Source organism: Mus caroli, unplaced genomic scaffold (assembly GCF_978045245.1).
Source record: "Mus caroli unplaced genomic scaffold, Mus_caroli_1 scaffold_1, whole genome shotgun sequence".
In the NCBI taxonomy this organism is placed as follows: Eukaryota; Metazoa; Chordata; class Mammalia; order Rodentia; family Muridae; genus Mus; species Mus caroli.
Window position 1 is genome coordinate 40492721 of NW_028227256.1, and position 15106 is coordinate 40507826.

Below are 15106 nucleotides of genomic sequence, written 5' to 3' on the forward strand. Positions count from 1 at the left end.
GTGAGACTGCAAGACAGACTGCTTCATTGTGATTCCCTGCAGTGAGGCAAGCGGATGCCCAATCTTTCCCAACTACAAACAAATGAAACAAAGTGTCCTCATGTCAGCCTCCTGTAGATGAGACAAAGTGTCCACATGTCGGCCTCCTGTCTGCCTTTGTTTTTCTGCAGAAAACAGCATGCTCTTTCAACAAGAAGAAACTGCTTGTGAATCTGCTACTCAGAAATTTGGTGGTTTGGTGTGAAGTCTGCTTATTAATTTGTCATTAATGTATTGTTTCTCGAGTTTCCTAAGTGGGTGGAACTTGCAGGTTTAAGCAGTGTAACCATCTGAGCTGGGCTATGGGGACAACTGTTTTAATCTGATTCAGTCTATTTCCTAGAACACAATGATAACAAACTCATTTACAGGCGCTCTGTCTTTTTCAGAGCCAGTATTAGTCATTTTGGCCTCCAGGAGAACTGTGAGCACAGATGTCCTTAGGGTTCCAAAAGGAGTTCGAAGGGTTTATTCTCTTCCACCTACTGAAAAACATTTTATTTGAAAGAATAACATATTAATGTAAGCTACACTTTGAACTTGCTGCTCCTGGCATCAGAGTCCAAGTTCATTATTTATTACATGCAGCTCTCTGATTTCTTTTTATAAAGACTTTTGTACACCAAAGGATTTTTTATAAATGAATAGGATTACTGAATTGTATACTTCTTATTTTTTTAAAGACAGGGTCTGACTGTGTAGTCCTAGTTGTCCTGAATTTGATACATAGGTCCAGGCTGGTCTTGAATTCAAAGATCTGCCTGCCTCTGCCTCTTGAGTACCAAGATTAAAGGGATATACCACTATGCCCTGCTCCTTTGAAAAAATGACATTTTTTTAGTGCTATGTGAAGTACACTTCAAGTCAATAAATGTAACTTCAAAATTTGAAGACCAATTTAGTAGACTAAATAAAAGTCTTATTTCGAGGCTCCCAAGAGATCTGTCCATTTTAGATTTTAAAATGTTTTCATGTATTGCCTAGCTAGGAAGCCTGGGGTGAGCCCATTGATATTACAGTAATTAAATGCTCGTGGATTAATGAATCTGGATGAGAATAAGATGGCAACACACTGTGATGTTGCTCAAGTGAAGAGTGAAGCACTAACCTGCCTTGGGGAAGCCTCCTGTTTAGAAACCAGGACACTTTTATGGTAGGTAGTGTCCCAGCACACCAGTGCTGTCACCTGTTAACAGGCGATCAGCTACTTCTGTTCCAATCTATCTCAGCCTATGACTGCCCTTGGCCTGTCCGCTCTGCTATTACGCCACAAATGAGTCTGGTCTCTCCAGCCTGGGCACCATAACATTCTCATGCCTGAAGTATTTTTCCTCTTCTTTTCATTTTTTTTTTTTTTTACGTTTTTGTTTTGAAGAAGTTTAAATGTAGAAAAACATTGCTGGAATACTTGAGAGCATTCTTTTTTTTTTTTTTGGTTTTTCGAGACAGGGTTTCTCTGTGTAGCCCTGGCTGTCCTGGCACTCACTTTGTAGACCAGGCTGGCCTCGAACTCAGAAATCCGCCTGCCTCTGCCTCCCGAGTGCTGGGATTAAAGGCGTGCGCCACCACACCCGGCTACTTGAGAGCATTCTTAACTGCTCCCTTCCTGCGTTGTCAAATATCAGCACTTCCCCTAACCAAGCTCTTCTGGAGGGGATGCAGGTCATGGTCATCGTACCTCACCTCTGTCAGTTTGACCGGTGAGAGGTGATATCTCTTTTCATTCGTGTATGAATGTTTGTTCATGCATATAATCCATTCTGGTTCCATTCACCACTCCACCCTTTTGTATCCCCTGCGTACCAAGCCCTCATTCTCTCACCAAGTCATAGTGCTATCTCAGTTTGGGGGCTTAGTTTTTTGTTTGTTTTGTTTTGTTGTTTTTGAAATAGGATCCCGTTATGCAGCCCTGGCCCCGAACTTGGTAAATAAACCAGGTTGGCCTTGAATTCAGAGTTCTGCACACCTCTGGTACCCAAGTGCTCAGATTAAAGGCGTATACTACCACCAGATTTTTTTTCTTTGTTTTGTGACTCACTAAAGCATAGGTAACAATGACAGCCCCCATCCCTGACATCCCAAATCATAAATTACCAATCCCTCTCCTTGGGAAGTGGTTGGGGCTCCCGTGAGTCCCTCCGTTATCTGTGATTGAATGTTAGTAGATCCAGTCTTGTGCAGGCCTGTATTCTTGTGGATATAGGAGCCATGTCATGCCCAGAAAGCCTCAAGGTCCTCCTTCCCATCATCTGAGTCTTACATTCTTTTTCCCCCTTCTCCTATGATAGTCTCCAGTCCTTGGAAGGGGGTCATATGGGTGTTCTGTATATGTGTGTTCTATTGATGGCTGGACAGAGAGTCTTGGTGACGCTTGAGTTGATGTCTCTGTTGTGAGGCCAACCTTCCCTCAGTTGGACAGCCATGTGTTTTCGTTTTCAGCTGCCATTGTTTTCTTGGTTTGCCCACTATATTAGCAATTTGCAACCAACCTCAGATAGATGAAAAATATTAGGATCAAAAAACTGAGTCTACTGGACACATGTCCTCTGTTTTCCATACATAGTATCATTACTTATGTAGTACCATTAAATAACTGGTTTAAGTGTATGTGTGGAGAATGTGTGCACGTTACATGTAAATATGACACAGTATTTTGTACCCATCATGTAAAATTTCAATATTTGATAGTTTTGATAGCCAAGAGATTCTAAAAACAGCCTTCCACGAACACTAAGGACCAGCTGTACCATGATGACCTATAAGAAAGCAAGATAATAGAAGCCTGAAGGCCACTGAATCAATTCAGCATAGGAAAGGGAACAGTTGGTTCTCTTCAGCTCCAGTCTAGCAGGCTACCATTCATTGCTGGAAGCCATTAGTCTCTACCTGGACTCATCCTTGCTCACTTCTCCTATATTCTAAGCTGTAGAAGCAAGTGAAGGATGCCTGGGAGAAATGTAACTAGAAACTTTAAATGGCATTTTTAAAAAGAGAAGCTAAAAGCCAAGTCAAACACACTGTACAAAGGCTGTAAGGCTCCCTGGCACTCCTATGCAGAGTTTGGCAATGTCACAAGAGAGTTTCATTTGGGAACACTGATTGCAAGATGTCATTAGATGTGTCTGCACCAGTGTTTGATGGAACTCTTTTTTCTGTGTCCCCCTCTGATACACTCTGGCAGGAGGAGTTAGTGTGGTGGCCATCTGTGTAATCTGTCCCCTTTCGTCTCCAGATTTACCCCAGGGCTGTGAACACAGTTAAAGGTAACACACTCAGAAGGCAGCAGGCAGGCACCAGATTCTGACTTAGCCACCTGTTTCCATTAGCCCTGTGCAATTATCTAAGTTCTGTCCTGTGAATGGGTGGAATGAGGTGTCACATGGCTGTTAGGAGTGGAAGTAGCTATGTATGTCCATGACATCCTGGGCATGTTTCTCCTATTTAGCCTGTGAACCCTGAGGCACATAGTTCCCAAGATTGAACTTGAGTGGCAAACGGCAAGGAGGACATCTGCTTTGTCTTCAGCAGATATGTTCCAAGAAACCCAGCCCACATCTGAAACTGACTGCTGTGATCATAAAAAGAGAAAAAGATATTAAGATATGTTCTGCTGGGGTGTGGGGGGAGGGGGTGCCTCAGCAGGCCCATGCCAAGGCATCCCTTCTCCCTGAGAGATCAGCCACACGACGGTATAGTATAGAACAGAGTTTATTTAGGGCACAGGGAGTTAAGAGGGTAGCAGAGGCAGAGAAAGGCAGAGAGGAGAGAGAAGACAAGTAGAGGCTGGAAGGAAATGGGAAGACAGGGGAAGCAAGGGGGGAAGAGGCAAGAGAGAGAGGAGGGGCCAAGCAGCCCCTTTTATAGGGCCAGGTCTACCTGGCTATTGCCAGGTAACTGTGGGGAGGAGCATACAGACAGAATACCAACACTGGCTAGTACCAAACACTGTTAGACGGTGTTTTGTTTTTTTTTCTGCATGTATGCATCATACAGTAAGACTTAACTTACAAATTATGCACAGTAAGAGATTAATAGCAGTAGCTAATAGGATAGAACCTTTGTAACCTCATTCTATAATAAAATTGATCTCTCTTGAGTCAAGACAGTATTTTTACACTGTGGTTAATTGGAAGTGACTGAAACTACAGAAGTGAATTCTTGGATAATGGGCACTAGTGCACTTAGAGTTATGTATGAGAGTCCCTGAGAGACCCCAGTACCACAAACCAGGACGTATATGTATGTGATTAGCATGCAGAAGGTTGAAACTCAGCTCAGGTGTGAGAGGAAGTTCTGTCTGCCTTTGATCTGTGCTACTTGAAGTGGTAGAGCCTTTTAGAATAGAACCTTTGAATGTTAGAACCTTCTAAAGGAAGTCAGTTAAGTTATTGGGGCATACCCTTGAAGAGGACATGGGGACACAAGCTCCAAGCTCTTCCATTTTGTTTTTAGTTTTCTGATTCCATGGGGTGAGCAGCCTTGTTTCACTTCTGTTCTCATTGTGGTGTTCTGTCTTGCCTTCGCTAGTTTTATGTCAACTTGACACAAACTAGAATTGTGAAAAGAGGAAACCTTAATTGAGAAAATGTCTCCATAAGATTCTGCTGTAGAACATTTTCTTAATTAGTGATTGATGGGAAAGGCTCAACCGATTGTGGGCAGTGCCATCTCTGGGCTGGTGGTCCTGGTTTCTATAGGAAAACAGGCTGAGCAAGCCAGTGAGCAGCTCTCTGGCATGGCTTCTACGTCACCTCTTGGCTCTAGGTTTGGGCCTTGGTGGAGTTCCCATCTGACTTCCTTCAGTGACTACAATGTAGACGTGTAAGCCCAATAAACCCTTTCCTCTCCAACTAGCTTTTGGTCATGGTGTTTCAGCATAGCAATTGTAGCCCTAATTATGACAAGTTATATATCATGCAAAAACAACTGACCAAGGCCTGAGCTCTGAAGATGAACCAGAATAAACCTTTGCTTCCTTGAAGTTCCTTTTCTCAGATATTTTAACACAGTAACAGAAAGCAGACTTATACCATCTGCTGCTGCAGGACTGTGCTAAACCATCTGGATTTTTGTTGGCTGTGGGTAGGAGTGATCTTCAAAGCAGAGCATGGAGAAGGAATAGAAATTCAAGGGGAAGAGGGTTGTGTTCCTAGGAGAGCCCTTGAACTTTGGCTGTGAAATGAGTGAGTTCTCTGTTCTTCGGGGGCAGGGTGGCATCCCTGTGGTGTTGTCTGAGGGACGTTGGAGAAGAGTGCCTGGAGGGTAGAGCTTTGTAAATGTTCTCTTTTTCTCAGTGGGGGAAAAAAAAAGACAGAGTCAGAAAAGAGACAGCAGAGCATTTTCTAACAGAGTTCAACCTGGTGAATTATTGACCCTCTGTGTTTTCTGACACTCGTGCAGTGGTTTGATCTCAGAGTAGAGTCGACTAGGGATGGATACTGTGCTGGCAAGTGTTTTGTCAACTTGACACAAACTAGGGTCATTTGGGAAGAAAGGATATTAATTGAGAAAATGGCTCTGTTGGATTAACTTGTAATTAAGTCTATAGGGCATTTCCTAGTTGATGATTGATGTGGGAGGGCCCTGCCCATTGTGGGCAGGTGGTCTTGGATGGTATAAGAAAGGCTGAGCAAGCCATGAGGAGCAAGCCAGTAAGCAGTACCCTTCTGTGGCCTGTGACTCAGCGCCTGCCTCCATGTTCTTGCCCTGACATCCCTCAGTGGTGGAGTGTAACCTGAGCTGAGATAAAGCCTTTCCTCCCGAGTTTCTTAGTCATGGTGTTGTATTGCAGCAATAGGACCACTACACGCATGGCATATACTGGGTTCACTCTATGCTGTTTAATGTTTACAAGGAAGCAAGACAGTCCTTTCTCTTTATTCTCCATATCACATGAGGAAAATTTACTTTCTAACTCGGTTTTAAACTCAGTATGTGTCCTGGTATCAGATAACAGTCTCCTCTTTCTGCATCTGTGCACGTGGAGGTTGATAGCATCCGGTCTCTGGTATTTTTGTTCCATAATGCTTGTGGAGTGGAAGAGTAGTGTTAGCATGATGACACTTGGCAAACCTCATTTTTACTTGGCAAGTTAGGAAAGTTTTTCTCTGCGAAGTTCTCGGAAATGTCGTGGTTCCTTTTGTTTTAGATGTCAGTTTCTGCAGAGGAAAGATTAGATACACTTTCTTAGATTTTTATCTAAAATAATCATGTTAATATAAAATAAAGTTGTCTTCATAGGATGTTTACTGTAAGGCTGATTGATAGTTTGAATAACACAGCAGTTTTAGAAGCAACCTAAAAGTTTAATTTGTTTGTTTTTTTTTTTTTTTTTTTTAATAGACAAACTTTCTTATAGCAAATAGAATTGAGAAGCCAGGCTGTGTGTTCCTGTAATTCACTTTGACCCCTACTCTCCTGGGCTTGTTTCAGAAGGGTAGGGCAGTGTCTGTGATGTGCCTTTTCTGCATCATTTTCACTTGGCAGGCATGCAGTATGTTTGCCTTAATAAGTAAGACTTCTCATGTAGTTCTGCCAACAGGGTGACTGAGGTAGTCTCTGAGGAAACCTGCCTTTATACTTAAGTCGTAGCCTCAGCATCATATACACCTGCAGGCTGTAGACCAGGGATTTGTTTCCGGTTTGAAACCGTTTGAGTCTTCTGCATCCCATGCCTCATGCAGGCCAGCCATTCTGTTCATAGTTTGAGGTGTCTCCAGTTGGCTTTTGTTCATTTCCTCTTCTTTGCTCTAACCACTGGTGAACACTGGGACCTTTGGTCAGCAGCATGTGTGTATTCTAATTCTGTAGGTCCCAGGTAGGATTTGCTTGGGATAAAGATGGAGCAACATCCTTTTCATTGGCTTGTTGCAAGTGGAGCGTTTCTGCTTCTTGAATGCCTACTTCCAGCATTCTCCTTCCTCCTAGATATTCTGCTTTGCCAGTTCTAAGTTGGATGGCAAAGCGAAGGGGTCATTTTAATTCATTATTGGAACCTTTCCCAAATCCCTGCCCCAGGTTTTCCTGGTTTTGATTTTGTTGGGGTTTTCTTTGTTTTGTTTTGGCTTTGCTCAAACATTTTCTTGTGAGACTAATTTCAAGAATATACTTCATAAGGTTGATGAATAAAATTATGAATTCAGAGAGAGTTCAAAATCTATTCTTGAGTATGTTTTTCCAGTACGCCACATTGCTGTGTGGAGTTGGAGTTGATCATTTTATAATGTGTAAATGCAAGGATTTACATGGGATGAGGATTATCTGAGACCTGCTTGGACAAGGATGGGGTTTGGTCTGGTGCCAGGTGGTTTTTGACATGCCTGTTGGTCCTTTGTGCCTGCCTAAAAGGCTCACCACGTTGATCTCTGTGTTCTTGACTGATTTCCGTTTCAGAAGTGCTGACACAGCTAATCTGAGTATTTATGCCTATTACCACTTGAAGCTCAGTGGGTGTCTCTTTGGGGATATTCACACAGAAATGGCTTAATTGGATTTCAGCCCAGACACAGTATCTGAATGGTTCTTTATGAATTGCATTAATTGGGCTACTGCCATAGGAAGTCAACCCTGCCCCCCCACACACACACCCCACACACATACAGAGGGAGGGGGAAGGGAGGGAGGGACGGAGACAGAGACAGAGACAGAGAGATTAGAATAGAATTTAGAAGTGCTATGATTCAGTTCTTTTCATTGGCTTGTTGCTAATTTCTATAATAAATGAAATATTTTAGAATGTGGTAGCTCATCTTTGTAGGGAAGCTGAGGCTAAACAATTACTGTGCATTTGAGATCACTCTGAGCTGTATAGTGAATTCCAGGCTATTTCAGGTTAAAGAGGAACACCCTATCTCAAAAGACAGAAAATCAAGACAGGCATGCTAGAGAACAATAAATAGGCCAGGTATATTGAGCATACCTTAATCCCAGCATCAGAAGGCAGAGGCAGGTAGATCTGAGTTTGGGACTAGCCTAGTGTACATAGTGAGTTCCAGGACAGCCAGAGCCACATAGTGAGACTATGTCTCAAAGAGGGAAGAGAGATGAAGAGAATGAGAACCTGATAGGTAAATATAGTTTGTAAGTATAACTGTCCTTTGGTTGTGCTTTTGTGTTATTTTCTTAATATTTGTGTTATTTTCTAAATTCTAGGTTCATGTGGCTATTCACACCTGATTCAAGAATATAGTCTGTAATGGGGCTGAACCTTTGAAATGAAAAGATTTAGGGCCTGAAGTGACATTGCCTGCTTAAGGCCATTTGGCTATTAACAGTGCATCTTATGATGTAATTGAGAAGTGACATTTTTCTGAGTGTGGTAGGCCCAGCAGCACTGGAGAGGGTAATGTAGGACTGAGTTTGAGGTCAGGCTAAGCTATATAGTAAGTGCTGGGATAGCCTGGACTAAAGTGAGACCCTGTCTCCAAAGCAAACACAACCAGAACAGGCAGACAGCAAACAATACCAGCATCCCCCCCCCAAAAAAAACCCCAAAACAACAGCACTCCCCCCAAAACCATACACACAAAACCAAAAACCTGAAAGTTTATTGACAGGTGAACATGCCGTGGTGGGGTTCTTTCTGGAGCCACATGGACAGGAAAAGTTCTCTTCATGGTGGCTTTTCCTCTCTGGGTAGTTGTGTAAATGTTAGACCGTAGTCTATGATTTTTATGGGGATAGAAGGTGGTCTTCCAGAAGAGCCTCTTTGAATTTGTGTCTCAACAATGAGGGTTTGGTTGGAACTGAAGGCAGAGATGTTTCTGAGAGAGAGAAGACACTGCAGACACTGCGGTCTGGCATGAAAAGAAGAATGTGGGCGCTTATGCTTGGCCAATATTAGAAATATTTTAAAACAGCCAAATATAAGCACGATGTATTAAATTTTAATTCAGATATAATAATTAGAAACCTCCATGTTAAATTTTTATACCCATTAGCCTCTTAAAACTTCATTTGTTTTTTAGTTAAAATAAATTTGAATTAGAGCTACAGAACTTTTTTCTTTTTTTACTAAAGTTACCTGTTGGCACAAATCCCCATCCAGACTCGCAGGCCACCAGCTTCCTACTGTTGTATGTGTTGAGACTGCAGTGTTTGACTTTGTGCACCTGGGATTTCTCACTGAGCATAAAGTCCTCCAAGTTGTCCATGTTGTAGCGTGTGGTGATAAGCCTCCCTTTGTTGGGCTAAGTAATGTTAAACTGTGTGCACCTATTGCATGTTTTACTGCCTGTTCGTCTCTCCGTGGACACTGTTTTCTTATTTCTATTAGTCTTAAGATTTTTAAAGGCTTTGTTACTACTTAATAGTGCAAACTTGAAGGCAAGCTTTTGACACACAAGCCTGATCCAGACTGTAGCAGCTTTTGTAGCAGTGTGATGTAGAAAAAGGGTAGAGGCCCAGCAGCACTTCCTACCCTGACTTCCTAGCTCTTTTACCTGAAGGTTCAGTGCCTTAATCCTGAATTAATGAGAACCTGGGTCCTGACCAGCATAAGGCTCTGGAAATGTTCACTCCGGGATGCACAGATGTGTGGCTGGCAGGCTTCACAGGCTCCATATTTGCCTGGCTAAATTAATACATACTCTCAAATAACATGCAGGGGCTCTTACTGAAAAGGTTTGTGGGATTTCTAGCGTGATTAAATGTAGGCTATAGGGAAACTCTTAGGTTTATATAAGACAATAAAATATTCTTTGTGTGGAAAAAAAAGTATTTGACTTTTCATTCCTAGAAAAACCACAGAGTGCCAGGCACTCTAACCCTTGAACTATGGTGGCAGAATCAGGGCCGTGAGTTTGGCGCCAGTCTGGATTGCATAGTGAGCTCAAGGCCAACCTGAGCTATTTGGGGAGGCTGTCTTTTAAGAATGGTAGGAAAGGGAAGGAAGTAGTTTTGCTGTGTAGAGATAATATCAGCATATAATTTGGTATAAATGGTGTAGTGTTTCTTAGTAAGGTCATTTGGGGACATAAAATTCCGCTTTTCCAAGGTGGTGTGGGTTTTCTATAGGCATCTCCCTGAATCACTCTCTGTAGTTCTCCAGCCTCTGCAGAGGCTTATTGGCCCCTTGGTATGGTTAAAAATAGGAAAACCTGACTTTGTCAATGTATCAGGTGATTTTGTAATTTTTAGCCTTTGATTTCTTGTGCCTTTACCAAGCCTTAAAAATACAGTATGCACTTACTTCTTTCTAGAAGGACCTCTAAGCCAAGTGGAAAGAAAGAACAGAGACTTGGCCCATAGGGAAGTCTTAAGTAAAGATAGAGGTAGGGGTAGGTCGGGGCTGAATGAAGGGTGGATTGCTCCCATTTCCTAAAGCACCACAGGCAATTCTCCATGTCTAGTCATCAGTCAGAGCCAAACTGCTATCCTCAAGATAATCTCTCCCAGCTGAGGGGTCTTTAGGCATGACTGCTAACCTGCTAGAAATGTCATGTATCGAAAGATGGCCTAGTCGGCCATCAATGGAAAGAGAGGCCCATTGGACTTGCAAACTTTATATGCCCCAATATAGGGGAATGCCAGGGCCAAAAGAATGGGAATGGGTGGGTAGGGAAGTGGGGGGCGCTATGGGGGACTTTTGGGATAGCATTGGAAATGTAATTGAGGAAAATATGTAATAAAAATATTAAAAATCAAAAAAAAAAAAAAAGAATTCCAGTGGGAGAATGAGTAGAAGGCAAAAAAAAAAAAAAAAAAATGTCAGGGATTGGGGAATGTGTGGAAAACACCAGCCCGAATCCACACGGTGCAGAATGCCCTACCTCTGCCGGATGGACACCTTAGCACTGTATCACCATCATTTAAATGAAATAGAGTTAAAGTGGCTTTAGGAGACAAACCAGAAATTGTAGTTTATACTTTGTAAACATGACTTGCACCCTCACTGTAATGAATTAGCTATAAAAAGTATGCACAATGTAGGTAAATTCATATTAAGGAATTAATAGTCATTTTGATGTGGTAATAGAGTTGTATTTGGTTCTTTTGGGGTGTGCTGAGTTGTACGATTTGCTTACACTCACCTGGAGAGGTGCCTGTAGTTGTTGAGGCTGGATGACGGTGCATATGGGGATGTCTGCTGTTGCATGTGTTTAAACATGGTTGTGATATGGCAGTGGCGGGGGACACAGATACTTACAATTCATAACAGTAGCAAAATTACACTTAGGAAGTAGCAACAAAGATGATTTAGTGGTTGGGGTCACCACAACACAAGGAGCTGTTTTACAGGGCCACAGCATTAGGGAGGTAGAGAACCACTGGTTTCCAAGAAGGAAGTTAGGTCCTGTGGCCCGAGCCCTTGAAGGGATATTGGTACCCAGGCCACATTCTCCTTTCTTTACTTTCTATTCCATGTGAGGTTAGCAACTTTGTTATATCATGTATTCCTTCCATGGTGTTCTGTCTTGCCCTAGGCCCCCAAACAATGGAGCCAGCCTGCTATGGACTAAATGCTCTAAAACCCTGAGCCATAATAAATCTTTCCTCTATCAAAGTCAATTATTTTCCTTAGGTATTTTGTCGTAGCAGTAGAAAGCTGACCTACACACTCCCCAAGGGAATTAATGCTTTGTAAAATTCATGTCTGTCCTGGAAGGTGGCTAGATCCAACAGCTGCACAAGTATTCTTTAGAAAGCCTGACTTCAGACAAGTTCTCTGTCAATTAAAATATTTTTTAAAGATCTAATTTTCTTCCAGAATAGATCTGGCACTTAGAAATATAGAGGTGGTCGGTAGGGCCATGGCCAAGTCACATGTGATTTCAACAGGAGAAATAAGAACTTGAATCCAGATACCAGCACTTCATTTCATCTAACAGTAAACACCTACAGAAAGAAGACATTAAATATTCTCACTGTATTTGCTTATGGGTTTTTCCTTACAGTAAATCATACTGTTAAAACCATCCGACTCTTGAGATAGAGAATGCATAAAGAGGGATTCATTTTTAAATCAAAATTTATGAACTCGCCTTGTAACACTTCATGATAGCCCTGCTTGAATTATCACTTCCTATTTGAGTAAAATAGAATTCGTTTTTTCTGTGCGGCTTTTACCATTTTGGGGACATAATCATCCTAGGGATGAATGAATAGGTCTCCTCCAAGCGAGCTGTCAGGACAGATGCCCTCTGGGTTTGAAATGATTAAAGATGCCAATGAACTCTCGGGGGAATCTGCAGAGCGCACCAGAGTTCCCTTGAAAATGTCAGAGGAAACCAGAAGTGTTTGCCCAAGTGTGTGCACAGTGACTGCACTGCCAATTCCACAAGCAGGACGGAGTGTGGGCACCTGTATTAACTGCTTGCCTCTTAACTACCTTGTAGCTTTGAGGTGTGAGTCTCAGATTTCCTGGTATGGGCAGGTGAATGCTTAGGATTGGGGATTTGGTTGGTGGCACCTGGGCACATGGCAATGCAAGCGAGACTGTCAGTTGTAGATAAGGCTCTGTGTGGCCCTCTTCCTATGAACTTGCCTCTGCTGCCTCTGGAAGCTTTCCGTCTGTTTCTGGCAGTGTGTAATAGTAGAGAAGAGGGCTGGTGATACTTGGGAGCCTTTACCTCATTAAGATTTCTTTACCTGCTACTCGTGCAGTATGAATGTGCCTGTGGTGTGTGTGTATGTGTGTGTGTATGTGTGTTTGCACGTGCGTGTGCATGTGTGTTTCTGCCTGTGAGAGCAGGTGTCTAAGCCCAGAAGAGGATATGGAATCTCCTAGGAGTTACAGTTACAAGCAGTTGTGAGCCTCCAATATGGCTGCTGGGAACCAAACTCTGGTCCTCGGCAAGAGCAGTAAACACTTTTAACTGCTGGGTTCCAGTGTCTTTTTTCTTTTTTCTTTGGAATGGATAATTGAACTCAAACAAGCAAGCACACCTAATATGTGTTCCTTTTAATTTCTCTACAGATCTCACAGGTTCCTCTCCTATAGTGTCATCCCAGCTGTCTAAAGAGCTTGGAAGATCACTGTAGCTCTGTCACCTTCAAGGTGTCCTCAGACAGCAGAAAACCTCATCTTTTTGAAGAGTGCTACAATTTTTCCAGTCACCTCTTGTAACTGCGTGCCAAAGGTAAGCCTATACATTTCTGCATAGGAGAGGCTTGGCTGGTTTTTTTATTTCTTTGGGTTTTTTTGTTGTTTTTTGTTGTTGGTGGTGGGTTTTTTGTTTGTTTGTTTGTTTGGTTTTGGTTTGTTTGCTTGCCTTAAAAACTTAATTTGCCTAGTAGTTTTTCTTTTTTAAATTAAGATTTTTTTACTTTTTGTATATGAGTATTTTGCCTGTATGTATATCAATGACTGTAGCATATGTATGCTCTAATGTCTGTGGAGGTCAAAAGTAAGTGTCGGATGTCCTGGAACTGGACTTACAGGTGGTTGTGAGCCATAGTATGCATGCTGGGGACCAAACGTAGGCCTTTTGCAAGAGTAGCAAGTGTTCTTAACTAATGAGCCATCTCCCCAGACCCCTGCATAATAGCTATTAAATTAGTAATAACGGCAGTAGAAATGTCCCTAATTTACTGAACTCCATTAAATTTAAGCTTTTAAGGGACATAGTTCAAACACCAGGTTGTCACTGTTCCAACTTGAGAGTAGACGGTTTAGAATATTTAGGTAGAAGTAAGTATCCAGACCAGTTGACAGCTGTTTTCTATGCAGTGGGGTTCTGGAGCCTGTTCTGAGCAGAGGTTGCCTGTATGCTGGGGACCAAGAGCTTCCAGCAGGGAGGAAAGAGTAGTCTTTAGTCTCATCAAGTTCAAGTCCTGCTTGGTGCTGAGAAGATGAGTTCACATGAGTATGAAATTCAAACAAAAAGATCCCTAGGACTGTTTCACACGTTTGTATGAAAGATGTGTTCGAGCTATAATAAAAGGAAATGCTGACCTTGATTAACCTTGTGCAGCCAGGATTCTGGAGCCCCCAAAGTGATACTGGTGGACAAAGATGTGGTTGTGTAACAAGTGTATTAGAGAGAAACAGAGAGACATAGGCAGAAAGCAAGAGAGGGATACACACACACACATACACACACAGAAAGACAGACAGACAGACAGACAGACAGACAGTGTGTGTATGTATGTGTGTGTGTGTGTGTGTGTGTGTGTGTGTGTGTGTGCTGCTGGGATGGATACATGAAAAATAGGCATTCCATACCTGAACTATATCCCCAGCTCACAAGTATATCTCAGCCATGACTGGTAGCTTGAGGCCTTTGACTTTGGACGTGACGCAGCTCATCCAGTGTTCCCTCTGGCTGACAGTGAGAAACACCTTGTAAGAATGTGTATTGTCATCTGTAGAGTACCACCTCAGAATTTCAGGGATAACACCCACCCATCACCCTTCCCTTTCCCACAAATCTCATATTATTTCTGTCATTTAGATTGCTTAAGATAGTCTCGCATCTATTATTTTGGCATAATGGAGTTTGGCATAATGATTTCTGTGAATGTATTTCTTTTATTTAATATTTTTTATTAGGTATTTTCCTCATTTACATTTCCAGTGCTATCCCAAAAGTCCCCCATACCCCCCCCCATTCCCCTATCCACCCACTCCCACTTTTTGGCCCTGGCATTCCCCTGTACTGGGGCATATAAAGTTTGCAAGTCCAATGGGCCTCTCTTTCCAGTGATGGCCGACTAGGCCATTTTTGATACATATGCAGCTAGAGTCAAGGGCTCCGGGGTACTGGTTAGTTCATAATGTTGTTCCACCTATAGGGTTGCAGATCCCTTTAGTTCCTTGGGTACTTTCTCTAGCTCCTCCATTGGGGGCCCTGTGATCCATCCAATAGCTGACTGTGAGCATCCACTTCTGTGTTTGCTAGGCCCTGGCATAGTCTCACAAGAGACAGATATATCAGGGTCCTTTCAGCAAAATCTTGTTAGTGTATGCAATGGTGTCAGCGTTTGGAAGCTGATTATGGGATGGATTGTGAATGTATTTCTATGCGAGTTAGAATTCTCTTTCATTTGGTCTAAAGTGATCACTCAAACACTTTGCTATTTCACCTTGATGCTTTTTAAAACACTTGTCTAGAATCTTGTTCATGCC

The 15106-nt window shown here is 42.4% G+C and overlaps 1 protein-coding gene across 2 annotated transcripts in view; it reads left to right on the forward strand.

The window, feature by feature from the left end:
- Nck2 (NCK adaptor protein 2) overlaps nt 1-15106 on the forward strand; it is a 127824-nt gene that overhangs the window by 53550 nt on the left and 59168 nt on the right. For both annotated transcript variants that reach the window (XM_085836857.1, XM_021161653.3), the window contains exon 2: nt 12956-13118. The gene's annotated coding sequence lies outside the window, so the exon portion shown is untranslated. The remainder of the gene's footprint in view (nt 1-12955; nt 13119-15106) is intronic.